This window comes from Diplotaxodon limnothrissa, linkage group LG14 (genome assembly GCF_057381915.1).
Source record: "Diplotaxodon limnothrissa isolate DT_005_m linkage group LG14, D_limnothrissa_male_GT1.1, whole genome shotgun sequence".
In the NCBI taxonomy this organism is placed as follows: Eukaryota; Metazoa; Chordata; class Actinopteri; order Cichliformes; family Cichlidae; genus Diplotaxodon; species Diplotaxodon limnothrissa.
Window position 1 is genome coordinate 42,772,295 of NC_140609.1, and position 19,833 is coordinate 42,792,127.

Genomic DNA, 19,833 nt, shown 5'->3' on the forward strand with positions numbered 1-19,833 from the left:
TCAGGATTGAACCCATAACTTGTCATTTATAGAACAGTCCCTTTAATGTTCGGCCACCTGGCTGCTTTATTTGTGGCTGGGTAATATTGTGTAGAAGCGCTTTTATAAAAAATGTGATGAAAGTACTCTTAAGTCGAGTTGGTGTAAGTTACAGCAGATGCCATGCAGCTGGAAGCTGAGGGTGAAATCTCTTTTGAAGTAGTCTATTTTGGGGGATGATTTTGAGGACTAATCTCACAGCATGCCGAAAATATTTTGACCACAACCATGAAAATGGATGGAGCAGTTAAAAGGAGAGCAGGCCAGCATGGTAGCTCATCTTTGCTGTCTCTACCTTATTTATAGTCCAGAAAAGCAAAATAAAGCATGAGTTTAGCAGCAAAAAATTACAAACAAGCTTGAAAATAAAATTAAACTGAAAAAAATAAGCATACTAATTAAAGTATGACAAATTTAAAGACTGCAGATGTATCCTAAAACACAGTAACAAAGCACAACCCAGGAAACCAGTTGTTTATTGGAAGACAATCTTGGGAGCAAAAATCCAGCTGATCACACTTATGCAATTTAATATATGACATCATATACATCTCAGTACGTTAATAATTTCAGCCTTTAAGGCCTCCTGCATTTCCACTATTGGTACTTTTGTGCATTCCTGATTCAATCCTCCTCTCTCGTTCATGTTCCAACCCTTTGTCCAAAAAAGTGCTTCCTATGTTTGACTAGGTTTTCAGTAGTTATGGCACACAGCAGTTAACCAAATAAATTAACTTAGCGCAAAGAAACTTTGTACCCAACTGCTTACAGTACTTCATGCTACGAGATATATTGCATCTGATGCTACAGAATGCTTGGTGGAAAAATAGCAATAAAAGTCAGAATCCATAAAACATAGAAGTGAGATTTAGCCCAGAGTCCTTGTTGGGGTGATTTGAAAAAAAAAGTACACCAAGTAATATTTTTAGCATATTTTTCTTCAAATTATAAATATTTACAAGGATTTGAATTTTCTGAAAAACATAAGAATCACTTTTCAGGCATTTTTGCTAAACTGTGTAAAATTTTCTCCTGTCACGAGTAGCCATTCCTTAATTTCTAAGTACCATAGACCAGCGGTCCCCAACCCCCGAGCCATGCACTGGTACCGGTCCGTGAGTCGTTTGGTACCGGGCCGCGAGTGTTGAGGTTCAGGTGTGCAATTTATGGTTTACCGGGGGTTTTTTTCTTCGTTTTATCGTTCATATTTATTGTTTTTATCGTTACCTCAGTTCCCCTGTGTCTTTTCCCGTGTGTTATGAACACATTTTAGTTATTTAGGGCCGGTCCGTGGCACAAAATGAATGAAATATTGCAGAAAGACTGATGGAAGATGGAAACTTTTTTTCCCCTTCACATAAGAAAGAACACGCTTTTGGTCGATTAAATGTCTACTAAAACTTAAACACTGTAAAGAAGTGGCACACAGGAATTATGGCAACATCACATTGAAAGTTTGTAAAATTCATATAGAGAAATGGTCCTCATGCTAAACTTTCACCACGTTGAATGTCCATGTTTTTAAAAAAAAACTAACAAAAACAAAAAAACATCAATTGTTTCCAAACCACCTCATCACTCGTCTCCTTAAAGCCATCTATTTTTGAGTCTTATTTCAAAAGCTAAGGAGCCCCCGCATCATTGATTGTCCACTGGCCAAGGTAACGTCAGGTGACAGCTCTTGGAAATAGCCTTTGTAATTGGTCCCAATGAAACTGGCCAGGCGATCACTGCTTCATAGTGTTCTTGATGGTCCACCTCTGCCCCGAGCAGGGCTGCAGGACCAGCAGGTGGCCGGAGTAAACATTAGCCGGCACCACCTCCAGACAGCGTCCAGTAGCCCGATTTATGATCGATTCGTTCTGCAAGGCAGAAGGAGATACAATACTTTGGTTTTAACAGATTTCACAGATGGTCTGTGAACAATGCGTGATGGTGACAGAACAGTATGTAACCAGACCGGGCCTTATGTGAACTGTTGCAACCTCTTTCTTAAACAAATGGCACTAACTTTTTACCTTACATCTATATAAAATAAGTAAGGTCTCCCTATTTCCCTAAGACTTCTACGTCTGCAGGACTCTTCACTGCTTGTCCTGCTGTGTGACAAAGAATCGATGTGGCAGAAGGTCTGCAGCATCACTGTTCAAGCTCTCCTCTTCCCGTGCTACAGGCTGTAACTCTTTAGTTTTTAAAGGTTACCCAAACAGAACTAAAAGACCAACAGAAAATTGACTTACAAAAGGTTTTTCACATTAAAAGAAAAAGAGAATCAATGCCAAAGTAAAAGGTATATTGAGTCGCTTGTTACCCTTTAAGCAGTCTGGGTTTAGTTGTCTTAAGAGGACCCCTTATTTTCTAGCATAAATATAATTTTACAACAGTTATTGTTCATATTAATCATAGCCAAAGTCTCAATTTATGTGCAAATAATCCCCGTTAACCAGACTGCTTTGATTTCAGTAATAGCAGAGATGATATCCTAATATAGTCATCACAAACAGACAGATCTGTCCTACTGGTGTTAAAACCTTCTGTTTGTGAGGGTTTTAACACAAAGAAAGGTGGCTTCAACGGAGGTATTCGGAATATAAAGGCGGTTCTGTCAGATAAAGCATGAACTACGGGGCTGCAGCAATGCTGAGTATGAGAGAAATGAAGATTCATGCAAAGCTACTCTCATATTAGAGTCCAAGAGAAAAAAGAATGGACCCAGACATGAGCTCAATAGGTCCCTTTTAAAATCTGACATATAGATACTTTTCCTCTCAACTCTATGCCAGTAAATTTTAGTTTCTCTTATAAACACTCAGTTATATCATTGAAAAAGAGATTTCTTTACACTTCTGACCTGAGAGAAATGCCATGTCTTCTGTTTCACGTTGGTCACCTTTTCACAATTGAGGAGCTGAGGAAAGTTGCTCATCTGATCGTACACCACACAACGAGTGTCCTCACCAGTGCTGCCTAGGGGTCCCAGAAACAGCTGACCTTCTTTAGTGTAGCGTCCTAACTAAGAGGAAAACAGATACGTCACACATACAGTAAACGGAAAGTTACTGAACTGGCTGAGTGAATACTCTTCTCTTTATTAGCTAACGATGAAATAAGTATGTGATGATGTACAAGTTGAAGGTAACCTGGCAGGAATTTTCCTTGATTATGCAAGCTGTTGGGTTTTTTTTTTTGCTGCTTTGAACAAGAGGATGGTGTTGTTCCCAATACTGCTGAGAGGCAAAACATGTCTTTGTTCTTCACTGAGTGCTAAACACAAAGATTTTCCTGTACATCACTGCTAATCACAGTGTTGTTTCAGCAGAGTTCTAACCCACATATAGCCCTAACATTTTATAAACACCAAATTCTGCAGTTTTCTCAACTTGACAGAAAGAAAAAGCAGAAGTGAGTCAGATTCTTCCCGCTCTGTTTTCTAACCTTTGTGTCTTTCACTTCAGCTTTTTCGTTCAGATTAATAGTAATTTCCACTTTAGCAGTGCAGATAAAACAGTTCCTTTGGTTGCATCTAGCTCTGAGGCTTTGAGTGTGCTGACGATAAAGACTGATTGGGAAATTGTTTATATCGCATTCTGTTCCTAACAAAGCATGAATAGTGGTTGCAATGCCTTGCAAAAGATATAAAGATAAAGCTTTCCATCAACCACCCAGTCAGCCCAGTTTGGGTCTTTTTGCAGAGTAACTGCATCCTGTTTGCAGTACATCATACAAAAGTTAGGTGATTTAACAGCGTTTGGACTCAAAATCTTAAAAAATCCCACTTGTGGTCCCTAGATGTCACTGCTTCTTCTTAAGAACAGAGTATTTATTAAAATGTTTTTCTAGTATCTTTGACCACTACAAGTTACATTCATCTTTTCACAGATATTCATATCGCACTTTATTTTATGCACTTATGTGCTTTATCTGTTTTGCATACACACCTACAGCCAGTCACCATTTAACCTAACGTGCATGTCATCGGACTGTGGGAGGAAGCCGGACTACCTGGAGAGAACCCACGCTAAGACACCATGGGGTCGCTTTTATCTCCGTGGAAGTGCAAGTGTGAAAAACTGGTGGTCTAATAAAAACTGAAGACTTTTTGTTCCATCAAAAGGATAACTTTAAAAAATGCAACTGAAGCATGTCTTGTGAAGAAAGTGTGATACGGCTGTTCGATTTGTATTGTTGATTGTCATTTATGCTTAGAAATATTTACTTATATATGCTTAGAGTTTTGTAATTAATTGTAGATTGGTAGAGGTTTTGATCCTTGATAGTCTGCAAACTGTGTGTGTATTAGACAGCACTTTGGGAGCATGAGAGGTCATACCGTGTTTTATTGTTTTATGGTAGGATTAACGTAGTTGCGTCTGTTCTAGTCTAGTCTTTGTTTAGATGAACTGCAGGACTTCCTCACCGTGTTATCTAGGATGAACCATCTAGGGTGAGGGGGAGGCTACCCTCTTCCTGACCAAGGATGTTTGACCCTTTGATCAGCAGTCCACACACACACACACACACACACACACACACACACACACACACACACACACACACACACACACACACACACACACACACACACACGCACGCAGTAAGGATGGGCGGACATGTCTCAGCCTCCACCACTCTCAGCACTGGAGCCCCCCAGGGGTGTGTTCTGAGCCCCCTGCTGTACTCTTTGTACACATATGACTGTGTGGCCACTACCAGCTCCACCACCATCATCAAGTTTGCTGACGACACCGTCGTGGTGGGCCTGATCTCTGATAACAACGAGACGGCCTACCTGAAGGAGATTAGGAATCTGGAGAACTGGTGCCAGAGGAACAACCTCCTTCTAAACGTCAGTAAGACAAAGGAGCTGATAGTGGACTTCAGCACTAAGCAGGAGAGGAACTACCAGACCCCCGTCATCAACGAGTGCCCAGTGGAGAGAGTGGACAGCTTCAAATACCTCGGAGTTCACATCACGCAGGACCTGTCATGGTCCTGTCACATCAACACCGTGGTGAAAAAGGCCCGTCAGCGTCTCTACCACCTCAGACGCTTGAGAGACTTCCAACTGCCCTCCAAAGTGCTCAGGAACTTTTACTCGTGCACCATAGAGAGCATCCTGGCGGGAAACATCTTAACCTGGTTCGGGAACAGCACCATGCAGGACAGACGAGCTCTACAGAGGGTTGTGCGGTCAGCTGAGCGCACCATCCGCTCCGAGCTCCCTGACCTGCACTCAATCTACAGCAGGCGGTGCTGGACCAAGGCCAGGAAGATCGTGAAGGACCTCAGCCATCCCAACAACAGACTGTTCTCTCTGTTGAGGTCAGGAAAGCGATTCCGCTCCCTGAAGACCAACACAGAGAGACTGAGGAGGAGCTTCTTCCCGCAGGCGATACGGTCTCTCAATCACACCACCACACAGTACTGACCCACACATACAGTTCTTACACACACACTGGACTTTCTGGACTTTGTTTTTGCACAACACTGGTCACTATATTCTTCATTTCCGGTTAATACTTGTACAGCTGCTGTTATTGTGTATATATTTATTTATATTTAGATTTCTTCATACATTCTTATATAGTTCTATACTGTGTATTGGTGTATTTTGTTGTACAGTTATTTTATTTTCAACTTTAATTTATATATTTTATCTTATTCTTCCCAGTTAAATTTACCCTTCATTCTAATTTGTGTTGTACAGTTATTTCATTTTTAACCTTAATTTATATTTTATTCCTTCCTAGTTAAATTTACCCCTTTTTAATTTTTCATATTTATTTCCTACCTTATTCATAGCCTTTCCTTTTTTGTTTTCTTTAGGTCACGAGCAGTTGTCCAAGCATTTCACTACATATCGTACTGTGTATGACTGTGTATGTGACAAATAAAATTTGAATTTGAATTTATTACTCTTTGTGTGTATGTAGACGTCATATGTTAACGAACTTATGCATATTCATGTAACCTCAATAAAAGGACAGTGGTACGGGAGGACGGACGAGAGCAACTGGGGCCAAGCGAAGGAACGGCGATTGTCCGGTTCTCTCCCGTGCACGAGTAACATGAAGCTTGCCTACTTCGTGTCTTGCTTTGCAGTGTAATTATATTGCCTTTAACGTTCCAGCGGATGGGTTCAAGCTACAAACCTATCAGCGGCACTCATTTTTCCAGAATTGAATTGAAATTTTAGCTCCTTTAGCATTTTACCACTGAAGCCTTGACTTTCTGCCTAAAGCACCTGTTTACCACTGTGAGCTAAAAAGAGAGGCCCTTAGGGCTGAAGGGATGAAGAGCTGACACTGGCTGACTCAGGGCTTCAACACAAAAAGTGCAAGACACAATTTTATTCTGACAGCAGAACTCGCTCCTTGGAGGATTTCAGCTGAGCCTGTGATTGAGACACAGCTGCAAATCACATCACCGGAGAAGCTCACTGTATGTTTTCATGAGAAAGCAAAGCAACTGGAAAAAGATGGAGTATACTCTTTAGTATGGTGGTGAGGAAGAGTGTTGTACCTGAGGACCCCACCCATGGCATGGGTGCAGGGTGGCTGTGTGGTTCTCCTTCACACCCTGATCCATACACAGGTGGCTTGCTTTAGAATTGCGGACCTTAAATACACAAAAAAAAAGAGTCAGACTTAATTCATAAAATATGAATATTCCCCAAAATAATTACCGATTAAAAATGTATAAAGGCTAAAAACAAGGATGTGTCAGTGTGGATCAGACAAAGTTCTAAATCTCATTTATTTTCTATTAACAGCTGAGAAGATGTGGATGTACATGCTGTCTGAGTCCCTGCTTTCTTGTTATATTTTGGTCTGTGGAGGAGATACAAGTTTCTTAGGACTTTGTGTAAGTATCATTTATTTAATTTCAGTGGTTTAATTTGTACATCAGATCTTACATCTACAAACTTACTTTTTCCTGTGTCTTTGTCCTTCATGGCTCACCTCACCGTAGAACAGCGTATCGTTGTACCTCCTCATCTCTGGGTAAACGTTGTCTAGGTACCAGTGAAAGCTCTTACATTGCAGACTCTTCCTCAGTGCAACCCTCTGTGATATGTCTCCGTAATCAATACCGTGGTTCTGCAAGAGCAAAGGAAGTTATTATGCCTAAAGTCTCTACATAAATTGTGGAACCAAAAGAAAAACTGTTTGGCTCTGAACATGGACATCTGATAGTCACAAACAGACAAGCATGACTGACAGCATCCTCTCTAAGAGAGGTCTTGGTGCAGAAAAATGCCGTTCTCACCTCCATGGGGATGTTCCAGGCCAGGTAGACATTGGACTTGTACTCATCCATCCAGACCTCTGCCACACGCAGGGCATTAAGGCGTGTGTGGAAAGCTATGTTACTGTGGTAAGGTTTCTTCATTCGTGCAATATGAGCCACTCTGGAGCAAGGCAGCACCTCCATACTGCCTCCACACAGCCACACCTGTGGGTAGTAGGAGTATGAATTAAAGCTCACAATAATATACTGCTGGCTGCTGGGCAGCAGGAAATATAAATAGGCAGATGCACAGTCGCCGCGATGTCCTGATTTATAAAGTCAATTACAGCTAACAGCTGGAGCATAGAGCACCTGGAAGGACGTGTTTTCTTTGTGCTGGAACTAATGAAAGCTAAATCTGTACATTTAGAAGTCCTTCTCGGTTTTTCTTCTTGTTTTCTGTTATATAAAAAATATCTAATTGTTGCTTTTATTCATTTTTTTCTAGCCAACCTTAAGGGGCATCAAGAGGAGCTGAGGTTTTCGGCACTTCAGCACTGGGTTAACTTTTAAGCTCCAACTGTGAGTATACATACATAAATGCATGTTTTTTTACTTATATTGTTTGCTGTGACAACGTATCATCCAGAGCACTCTCCCAGTCAGCGAATACACCATGATGATTCCAGGCATGTCATTAAAGATCAACAAGAAGAGACGGTCAGAAGCACAAGTCATGCTTGAAGATGTGGCCAAAACATCTTCTACAGTTCACCATGCTATTTCCCAGCTTTGATGTAGGACAGCGGGCCAGAACAATAAGACATGAATGCTAGCATAGCCCCAAGAGCTACACAACAACAGAATAAAAAAAGAAGCATAAAAGCAAGCAGTTTACACAATCATAAAAGCATAAGACAACAAGTGAGTTTTGAGTTGGGACTTAAAGAGAGAGATGGAAGAGATATTTCTTAAATCAGGAGGTAGGGAATTCCAGAGTCGTGGAGCAGAGCAGCTGAAAGCCCTGCTCCCCATGGTGGCAAGACGGGGGGAAGGGACGGAGAGAGAAAGGGAAGAAGAAGATCTAAGACATCGAGATGGGGCAGTGATCTGAACCAGATCAGAGAGATATGGAGGAGAGAGATGATGAATAGCCTTAAATGTGTACAAGAGTATTTCTTCTTCCTGACCAAGATTCGTTCCTTTTGTTGCTTCTCATTAACAGAGGTCAAAGAAAGTATAATGATAAAGTGGAGAACTACTGGACATCATTCATTTTTGGTGCTAAAGGTTTAAGAATTAACTGCAGCAGAAGAGCTTCACCTGCTTGTGAAGTGGTTTAGAAAAGAAACCTCAGAGCATGAAGGTTGAATCAATTATCTCCTCATACAAACCACCCAGCAGCTGAGCTGAAAATGATATCAGAATGGCTAGAACAATGTTATGGTGCATCTAGAGCTACTGAAACAGCTCTTAATGCAAAACTTTAAAAAAGAGCTTTTTGACCTAGCAGACTTGCTATTGAAGAAATAGGAAGCTGAACAAGATAACTTCCTCCCAGGATCCTCTCTGGAAACAGCCAGTGGTACTCATCCCTTTTTCCAAAAGCTTCTACACAACCTCAGGAAAAATGGACATGCCCAAATAAGGGCATCATGTAGCTACAATCTCTAAGTTGATCAGTGGTGGAATCCAATGACCTAGCTGTAATCCTTACTTCATTCACAATGATAGCCATCAAAATCAGCAGGTCAAGACTGAGGTATCCTCTGCAGGTTTGGAGAACAAATGTGCAAAGCCAGCAACTGACCAATTAGGAACTATCCCAGCCACAGAAAAACACAGCCCTTAAACAAACACAGAGGCTTCAGAGGAAAACCCCTTGAAGAACAGATGAGAACAGGACATGGTGCTGTGAATTCATTCATGCAGGACTGTGAGTGAGATCAAACCACTGGACCCTGAATTGACCTCTCACTGTTAGGTAGAATTGTTGTGCACATCCACAAGCTTCAAAAGGAGATTAACTGCTCTCATAATGAATAATTTACCCAGAAAGTGGATCTCGGCAGGGTACTCACAGAAGAACTGAGCATCAAAATGGAAAAGAAAGAAGATTTAAGACACGTTAGGCATGGTTGTTGTTGACAGAAGGACTGGTCTGAGTATTTTGGAAACTCCTGATCTACTAGGATATTTCTGTATTACCATCTCTAGGGTTATCCCAAGGGATGGTCCAAAAAAGAGGAAATATCCAATGAGAGACAGTTCTCTGGGTGAAAATATCTTGTTGATACCAGACCCGACCAGAGACTGCTTTGAGCTGACAAGAAGGCAACAGTAAAACAGATAACTTCTTCTTAAAAACCACTTTTGCATTACTTTGAACCGTGAACCTTGAAGAATTTGGGCTAGAGCAGCAGAGGACCATATCAGGTGCTACTCTTGTGAGCTAACAGGAAAGTCTCCACAGTCAGGGGATCTCAATCAGATAGATCACGAGATTCCCATCGTGAATGCACAGCTGACAAATCTGCATCAACTGCATGAGGCCATCATGCCACGATCAATCTTTGAGGAATGTTTCCAGTACTTTGTTGAATCTATGCCATGAAGAATTAAAACAGCTCTGAAGGCAAAAGAGTGTCCAACCTAATACTGACAAGGTGTATCTAATAAAGTATCTGCTGAGTGTGTCCAACCCACGAGCCTTCTGCTGTGAACATAATGAAGACATGGATATCCAAGCTATCTGAACCCACGTCAAAGTGATGTGAGCGTAACAGAAACTTCAAACTGACAGGTCGCCAAACAATTGCACAGATGCAACCTATTTCACTCCTGACAAACATTCCTACTGGATAAAAAGTAGGTCCGTCAGTCTTTCTTCACACTGGGAACAATATGAAACATGTTCCATCCACAGATAAGGAGCACTACAAACAGAAAATGGGCACATAGGTTTTAAAGATAACCTATGTGTTTCTGTTACCCAAGGACACGGGTGCTAACCAACAGAGGGTATGCCAAAAAAAAACATTTTACTGCTCTCTGCCACACTCTAAGATAAATAAGCAGTACTATGATTTCATGTAAAAGATGTTGGACAACAACCATGCAAAATTGCCCCATAGAGGTGCTGATATCTACCGCTTAACATTCATTATCCCAAGAATCCTGTTAAAACCCAAACAGTCATTGATTCAAGTGCTTGTTATGAAAGAGTTTCTCTGAATGAGGGCCTTCTCCCTGGACACATCCAAACAATCCTCTTGTAAGGGTTGTAGTGAAATGTAGAAATGTTGTTGTCGCAGGGCAACTCTGGATATGTGTCCCACTGCTTTGTAGTAAAAGAGGAACAGAAAGAAATGTGGTTCTTGAGATGTGACATTGTGGGCTAGATTCATGTCTTTGCTAATACTTCATCTCCAGCAGTTGTAATATATTTATAGGTGCGTTGAAGCTGAATTTTAGCTGTTTTATTGCATCTGTACACGTTTACTTATCTAGACTTAATTTTGGGGGGAATCTTGATATTTTTGATGACAAGATATAAGAACTTTCCATTTCAGATTCAAGTTATGACCAAGTCAACTCAAAGACAAGGCAACCGTTTTTGTCTTTCTAAAAATATTTGATTGTTTAGCTTGCTGGATAAAAGCCAACACACTCGGGTTGTGAAAATGTTTGACGTTATTTTTTCAGGAAAAATCTAATAACCTTGCAGAAAAACAAAAGACTCTCCAATCTCTCAAAATGTACAGAAACAAACTCCAACCTTCCTGCTCTGCTCTACGTGACCTATTTATCTCCATTGCCCTGCTGTGAGCTGCTCACACAGGACTGGTCCTCCAGGACTCTTAATGGGGCCTCATCAGTGGTGCCACGCTACGGTGGCCACTGCTCCACTTAAAACCTACAGGGGTAAAGAGGGAGCAGGAACAAGAGGAAACTGGGTGACACACAAACCCTGATGCCTAGTTCGATGTTCTCCCCTCCGTAGACGTCCATGCCTGAGTCGAGTAGACCGAGTTCTCCAAAGTAGTCCCGATTGGCCACAAAGGAGCATCCAATCATGGCAGGCGTCCTGCAGCCAGGAAAACACACTATCATGTGACACTGAGCGTTTGCAAACACCAGAATGTGTTTTTTTGTGGCTTTATCTGATGTTTATTTTGGAGTACTTTTCTACAACCCAAATCTCCACTATGCAAAGTTTCACACTTTATATTTCAGCCTATTATGTGGAGGGTAAATCTAAACATTTTTGTGCATACTCATGCAATTTATTCTTATTTTTAATTAAAGAATGGAAGGAAATCCAATTTAACACAAATATATGGGTGATAATCAGATAATTAAAATCCTATTTTCACCACTCTCTAATTTAGGCTGTAATTTTTTTATTGCTTTAATGAAGTCTGGTTTCCCATCAGGAGCTTTTTTTCTTGTTTTCCCCTAATCTTCCCCAAAACTAAAAAAAGAACTTGGTGGCAGTTTTATTGAAAATCTTAAAGAAGTGGAAAAAAATACATCTCAGAAGTGTGAGATCTGTGTTCACGTTTAAATGGGAGAAGCTGGCATACCTTATTGGTGCAGACATGTCTCCCTCCTCCCACCACTCTTTGGGTGGATTAATGTACATGCACCACAGTTCCCAGTTGTAGCCATGGCCAGAGTTCTCATAGCGCTCCACCTCAAAGGTATCGTGCTTGATGTTGTCGATTGACGGCAAGATAATCCTCTTGTGGTTTTCTTTTATTCTAGCTAGAACTGGTTCTGACCTGAAAAAAGTGCAAACACACACACACTCACACATTTAGTTGACTTTACTTTGTGCAGAAACAAAGTTTATAACATCTTTTAAGAGCACCACTTTTTTCATCCACTTCAGTCAAATAGAAAGTTCCTTGTGTCGTCCCAGTTTTATCACTAATTCTGTTTGATTCAGCCGAGTTGAGCTCTGCAGGGGGCAGTGAGAGAACTGCACGGTATACCTTAAGTTATGCACTGAGCTCGAAAATGAGATCCACAAAAAGACATCAACAGGATGTGGCAGTTGTCTTAGCGGGGTTAATAAGGTCCCTCATTGCATGCTAATTTCTTGACAGTATTTAGCCTTTGATTCAGTTCACCACCAAGCGCTCAGCTTTTTTGAATTAGTACAAAACCTTCATTTTTTATGGTTACTAAAAATTTACTTTTACGACAAGTTCTCCAAGAGGGGTCCTGTTTTGGTGTGTGTTTTATGTGTGCTTGTGATGTTTTTTTTTAAATAAAATCCGTTCAACCTGATCCCACAGCCTCAAGTGTCTCATTTTAAAACTTCTCAGGCGTGAAATAGCTTGGCTCTTCCTTTTATGCAGCTTCAGCTATCCTTTGTCTTCTCTTTCCATGGTTTCTTTGCACTTTGTAGCACTCTTTTAACACTGATACCCAAAGCTCTATTATTGTCATTGTTGTTATCATGAATAAGTAGAGAGATACTCCCATACGGTTTATGACAAAATTTAATCCGAAGTGATTGATGGCCCTAATCATGACCTTTTGACCTCGCCCCTCCCCCCCGGAAGCGAGTAATGACCGTGACGAATTGCATCCGGAGAAGGGGGGGGGGGCGGGAACCCCCCGACATCCGGAGAAGGGGGGGCGAACCCCGGAAGCGCGCCATCTGTCGCTAAGCGTGTCGAATTGCATCCTGAGAAGGGAGGGGGGGTAAACCTCCGGAAGCGCGCCATCTGTTGTTGGGAAAAAAAAAGAAAAAAGTTTTTAGAGGGAGGAGAATAAAAGCAGAGAGGAGGAGTTCACAATTTCTAAGCCTCAGACACACAAGATGGATTTCATTCTGCAGCCCAGCAGCTCTCCTGTGTCCGATGAGATCTGCTCTCCCAAAGAAGAAGGCTTTGAATATGCCATATTCAAATACAGCATATTTACTAAGGAAGGCCTCGATCCGGACCTTATGACACTTCCGGAAATACTCCGGAATTGTCTAGTCATTTTCAGACCTGATGCGTCATGTTCCATATACATGAGGGGAGGGGTTTGGTTCCTGAAGCACAGCGGTGATGCAGCAGCTGATTTTGTGCTGTATAGAGAGACAGAGCGGCAGCTAGTTTTCCGCAAACTCATAGTCTGAATTCTGTTTCAATATTATGACGATTTTCTCTGTATTTCTTAATGGGAATAAAGAGTGACTTCCTGTAGAGATTTCAATAGTATTTTATTTTCCTATAATACAGACGCAGTAAAAAAAACCTTTAAGATGATCTGCCTAGCAACAAATTGCATTTTTAGGCTACACCATAGCTTGTGATGAAAAGAAGAACTTTCTATCCGCTTGTAACCTACAGGCTGCCTACCCCGTATGTGTAAAAATGAATAAATATCCCTTAGTGAATACTTTTCTTTGAATACTACTTTTCCTTTTGAGAATCCCTTTTACAAGGGACTGAAAAAACAAACCATAATTGCCGTGACAGGCGATCTTGTTTCACACACACACACACACACACACACACACACACACACACACACACACACACACACACACACACACACACACCGCGGGTCAAGGAGGAGTGAGATATCAGATATCAGTTTTTTCTCAATGCTTATAACCTATAACGCGCCCCCCAAAACAATATTATTATTATTAAAACATCTATAAGGTAGGTTTTGCGCAGCCTGCTCCTTGTCAGACCAAAGTTTTTTTCTTCATTACTTTTAGCTACTTTTACACTGGGTTTTCTCAATAGACAGAAAATGAAAATGAGGAGTCAACAGCCGATATTATCATTGCTTGTAACCCGGTAAATAATTTCGTACATCTCCCCATAAAATAAGCCTTAGTGGAAAAAAGCTCATATTCGAATAAGTTTATTCCCCTCTGTGGGAAAGAGTTTTTTTCTCAGAGTCAACCATGAGGCGAGTTTTGTCAACAGCAATTGTCCATTTGGTAAAACAAATATCCGCCTCTAAGTCGTATTTTACCGTTGCAGAATGTGGAAAACAGACAGCCCTCACAGGAGGCACCCAGGGGCCCACCTCACACACCATAGTTAAAATATTTAAATTTCAACTAAATTTGTAGTAATGATCGGATTTCCTCACTTATCTACACCACACTCCTTGATTTCTTATCGTTTCTTATCGTTCCTCTGTCCCTTAATAGAAACTATCCTCCCTTTCAGTTGTCTTTTGCACTTCCATATCGCAAAGCAGTTACTGTAGGTTATTTTCTGCTTATGCATTAATGTAATTAATTAACTTATTTATCCTTAAGTACGGTAATGACTTGAGTTCTAATGCTTTTTGTCTCTTGAGTTAGCCGTCAATGTGGGATTTTTTTACCCTTTTGTTCAGTTAAAGCTGCCTTTCATTCTTCAACGCAGCTTAAACTCTAATAGGTAAGCTTTCTTGTAATTTCTTAGTTCTGCAGGCTTCTTGAAAGACATCCGAGACTCTTCTTTGGATGCTGGATGCCTTTTGTTTTGTTTTCTGTCAAGATGATCCCACACTGCTTCGATTATCTTGAGGTTCGAACCCTGGAGAGATCAATCCATGACTGATGCGTTGTTTCATCCAGGCATACTTTGACTACAATGGCAGTATGTTTGCGATCATTGTCGTACTGAAAGTTGCTGCCAATCAGACATTACTTGGTATTACATGGTCGATCAAAATCTGGTGGAACTTTTCTACATTCATAATTTGATTAATTTGGATAAGAGCTCCAACAACACTGGCTGAAATCCAGCCTCAAAGCACGGTAGAGTATCCACGCTGTGTTAAAGACGGCTATAGACATTCACTGTTGTATCTCTCTTCGGACCTCTTCCATGCATATTTCAAATTTGGATTCATTACTCCATAAGACATATTACAGCTGATTTCTTTTTCCAGTCAATTTCTTGTGTAATTTGGCACACCTCAGCCTTATTTTTCTCTGTTCTCCTTCCTTAAGAATGGCTTATTAACAGCCACCCTTCCAACTCAGATAACTTTTGATGAAATGTTTACAGCACTTGAGTTACTCGCCACGGCCATCCTAAATGCTAAGAACACTAAACTTTAATTCTAAATTACGTTAACCAGAAAAAACAAGCCAAAGTCGAGATGTTGCTGAGCTGACCTGTGCTATGCTATGCCTTCTAAAGCACGTATAATGTAAACAGAACTGGTCTTTGCACAGAAGCCTGTGGAGCTTCATAATTAACCTCAGTGTGTGAAGAGCACTCTCCATTTAATAATAGCTGTAATAAAATGTTATGGCCGACGGTGTTAAACGCTGCACTTGGGTCTAGCAGGGAAGATTTCAACTTTTCAATACGAATGAAGGCTGAAAACTGATTAGATTAATGTCTGATGATCTTTTCTGTGCTTCTTCAAGTTTGTAACACCAAACATATTAAAGGATGATGTAAGGCTCACAGGAAGAGTTTAATTAGACACACATTTACTATTTTCTTTATACTCTTTCTTTCTTGACATGTTTAATATGATTACTATCAGAGGAGAAAATGACCCTTGTGTAGTTTAAAAAAGTTTTATTTAATCAAACTGTAATGTTGTTGAACTCTGACGGACGTGTCTTTTAATCTTGTCAACAAATCCTTAATCATCTAAATCTGCCATTTATCATCTAGTAAAATGTTCCCTCTGCTTCTGCTGCACATCTCCCCGGACACTCTCCGCTTCACCTGTCCTGTGCAGGTGGTCCAACCCCTGCCTGCCTCCTTAAACTGGGGTGTTTAAATCTCTTTACCTCTGTTGTGAACTTCACACAAAGTTTGTGGTAACAAAATCAAACTGACGAGGATCTCGTTTGAAAAACACACACTCACGAGACAAAATAAAAACAGACTGCTCAAAGCAAAAGCAGAGCCCTCACAGCTGGTAGTACAAAACACAGCGACAACATGCGTATTAGATACCCTCAGTGCCAGAAGCATAAATATGAAAAAATGTGATCACCAAGAGTATCCTAACAACGGCGTTGAGGTGGGTGTTACAGTAAAAAAAAAAAGTAGCCAAATTTTCATCTGAAAATGTTGAATTTTAGTAAAAACAATGCTCTGTAGTTTGATACTGTCGTTACAGACTAAGCAGATGTTTAAAGCCTTCGGACGCTCATTTGAAACGCACTCATTCTCCTTATCAGCTGGAAACATTAAAGCCGTAAAATGACTTTTTCAAACGGATAAAAACTATTGAACAACAGCAATGTTGAGCCTGTTCCAAAATTTGGATGTACATGTGTTGAAGGTGTGGGTCTTGTTGAATTATTAAACATACATTCTTTAATTTTTCGAGCCACAAAAACAACAACTTTTAATTTTCTTCTGCTTGAGTATCGGCCTCGGGTAGCTCTACTTATCATTGCTCAGTCAGTTGTCTGTTTGTGCTACTTTTTTAAGGAGCAGCGTATTATTGGTAAGGGTGACTTTATGTGTTTAGCTACTTAAGTGGAAGTACTGTGGATAGTTTTACCTTACATACATAGATCTACCAATACAGCTTCTGAGGTAACTGTTTACAAAATGTTATAATCTATTCAAAGGTTCTTTGCAATTTTACATTGATAAACATTATCCTTAACACATTTGGCCCACATAAAGTACTATGGCCATCACACTGTCATTTAGAATTGTTTAAATAACTCCTGTCTTAAGTCCTTCCATCAAAAAAAAAAAAAAAAAAAAAAAAAAAACATGGTTCACTTTTACATCACAAAATGTTAGAAATATAAGTCGTTCATAACAAACTGAAAGGTTGGGAGTTTAAAAATCCAAACCGATGGAAGAATCAGAATCAGAATACTTTATTGATCCCTGGGGGAAATTATTTTTTGTTACAGTGCTCCATTATAAACCAACATTAAGACAAGACAGACAATACACTAACTAAGAATAGTACAATATATACATATATATACATACATACATACATACATACATAAGTCACTCATAAATAAATAGCTGGAAAAGAAACATGTGTAGCTGTAGCAGCAAACAGTGTGTTAAGTGGATGCGTTGTACAGGGAGATGGCCACAGGCAGGAAAGATTTCCTGTGTCGTTCAGTGGTGCTTTTCGGTAATCTCAGTCTCTCACTGAACGTGCTCCTGTGACTGACCAGCATGTCATGGAGTGGGTGGGAGGTGTTATCCAACATTGTCTTTATCTTGGACAGCATCCGCCTCTCCGACACCACCTTGAGGGTGTCCAGCTCCATCCCCACAACATTGCTGGCCTTACGGATCAGTTTATCGAGTCTGTTGGCATCTGCGACCCTCAGCCTGCTCCCCCAGCATGCAACAGCATAGAGGATCGCACTGGCCACAACAGACTCATAGAAAACTCATAGAAAATAGGAAGCAGAAGTAGAAGACTATAACGTCTCAGAGCACACGGTGTCTATTATTGTGTAGACATGTATAAATAAGAGCTTAATAAAGATGCTTAATTTCTTAAGAAATAAACAGGTGGAGTGATCTTTATCAAAAGTGGATGTTGCATCTGTGGCTAAACCACTGTACCCAAAAAAACTTTAAAAATCTACTGTGTGTGAGGCTGTGTAAGTAAAGCTTGCCCTTCACACCCGCGTGTAATAAACCATTTGTTGGGGGGTTGTGGATTTGGCACCTCAGCATTGTGAAAGTGGGGAAACATGTTTCTGGCTGTGCATAAGATTTCTGCTTACAACTTAGAATCTCAGTTCTAAATGAAATTCAGATGTTTTTTTTAAGTATGGCTAATGTATTATTTGACTTCTAAGACACACACACACACACACACACACACACACACACACACACACACACAAGAACAACACAGAGAAGAAGAAGAGGGGGTCGTTTTACTACGCATCATAAAAACGCAATCATTCATAACATGGACAGTGAGAAGTAAAACTCGTCGTCTTACCACATGTTATATTCTGTAAACTTAAAATAATCCGCAGAAATTAGAGTTTAGTGTTTTAATTCATCTATTAAAAAACACGAGTCAACATTACTGAAGTGACGCTTTAACGATGCGTCTTATCATCGTGTTTATGATGATAAAACATGTTCTCTCGTTAGTAGATGTCTGCGCTGTCACTTGTCACGAAAATGTTCAGAGCCAGGGTTCCTCTTTAATTACCATTGATCGTTAATAGGGTCACAAAAGATTTGTCGCATTATCCCCATAAACAAAATGCTTTTATAGAAATCATTGTGATACAAATATTTAGATTCTTGATTCACAATGTGCACGAACTCAAAATCTTTAGAGGTTCATATTTATAAAGTATCGCAAATAATACATTTATACCATTGTATGAGCTACACTTCTTGTAAAAACTGATTGAAAAAAGCTCCTGTCGTGACCTTCCTTCTGTGAGGACACACACACACACACACACACACACACACACACACACACACACACACACACACACACACAGAGAGAGGGAGAGGGGGGGGGGAGATCATTAGGATTGGAGGCGTTTTTTGGATTTTCACTTATTGTCGGCTTTACAGTCACATAAAATTCATTCCAATTTTTTGCCTTTGCTTCAATTAAGGTGTTTCTTTAAATCTACAGCAGCTCCCTTTTCAAAAGGTTTACTGACAACTGACAACGATCAATAGCAGCATACGTGGGGGGAAGAGTATGAGTCTTACGGTGACAGCGGGGCCGTGGGAGCCGGAGGGAGGGGTGAGGGTCCGCGCTAAATTTGCAAAGTTACTGATTTAAAAATTATATTTTTGAATTTTTAATTGCATGACAAACATACGATAGACTCTTGAGCATATTTATATAGCTAAATACACAACGGTATAACCGTGCTAAATAAAAGAGGTCCAAGTACCAAAGCACTCTAATGCAAGCCTCTAAACTGCATGTTGATAAGTACGTGAAGCGTACCTCTACAGCTGAAAACAGATTGTATCCATACTTTGAGGATCTGCTGAATTGTTTTTTTTTTTTGATGAACTGCAGATGATGATGAATTCCTCTTTATTGTAGAAACAGTCCCTAAGCTGTTGTTGCTCATACTTACCGAGTTCCCTAGCTACTTCCTTACTATGTCAGTAAACCTTTTGAAAAGGGAGCTGCTGTAGATTTAAAGAAACACCTTAATTGAAGCAAAGGCAAAAAATTGGAATGAATTTTATGTGACTGTAAAGCCGACAATAAGTGAAAATCCAATCACAGAAGGAAGGTCACGACAGTATCAGTAAATATGAACCTCTAAAGATTTTGAGTTCGTGCACATTGTGAATCAAGAATCTAAATATTTGTATCACAATGATTTCTATAAAAGCATTTTGTTTATGGGGATAATGCGACAAATCTTTTGTGACCCTATTAACGATCAATGGTAATTAAAGAGGAACCCTGGCTCTGAACATTTTCGTGACAAGTGACAGCGCAGACATCTACTAACGAGAGAACATGTTTTATCATCATAAACACGATGATAAGACGCATCGTTAAAGCGTCACTTCAGTAATGTTGACTCGTGTTTTTTAATAGATGAATTAAAACACTAAACTCTAATTTCTGCGGATTATT

At 40.2% G+C, this 19,833-nt stretch overlaps 1 pseudogene; it reads right to left on the reverse strand.

Moving 5' to 3' along the window:
• Positions 1–1,766: 1,766 nt before the first annotated feature.
• The window catches only part of LOC146619634 (polypeptide N-acetylgalactosaminyltransferase 17-like), a 28,408-nt pseudogene continuing 10,341 nt past the window's right edge, over positions 1,767–19,833 (reverse strand).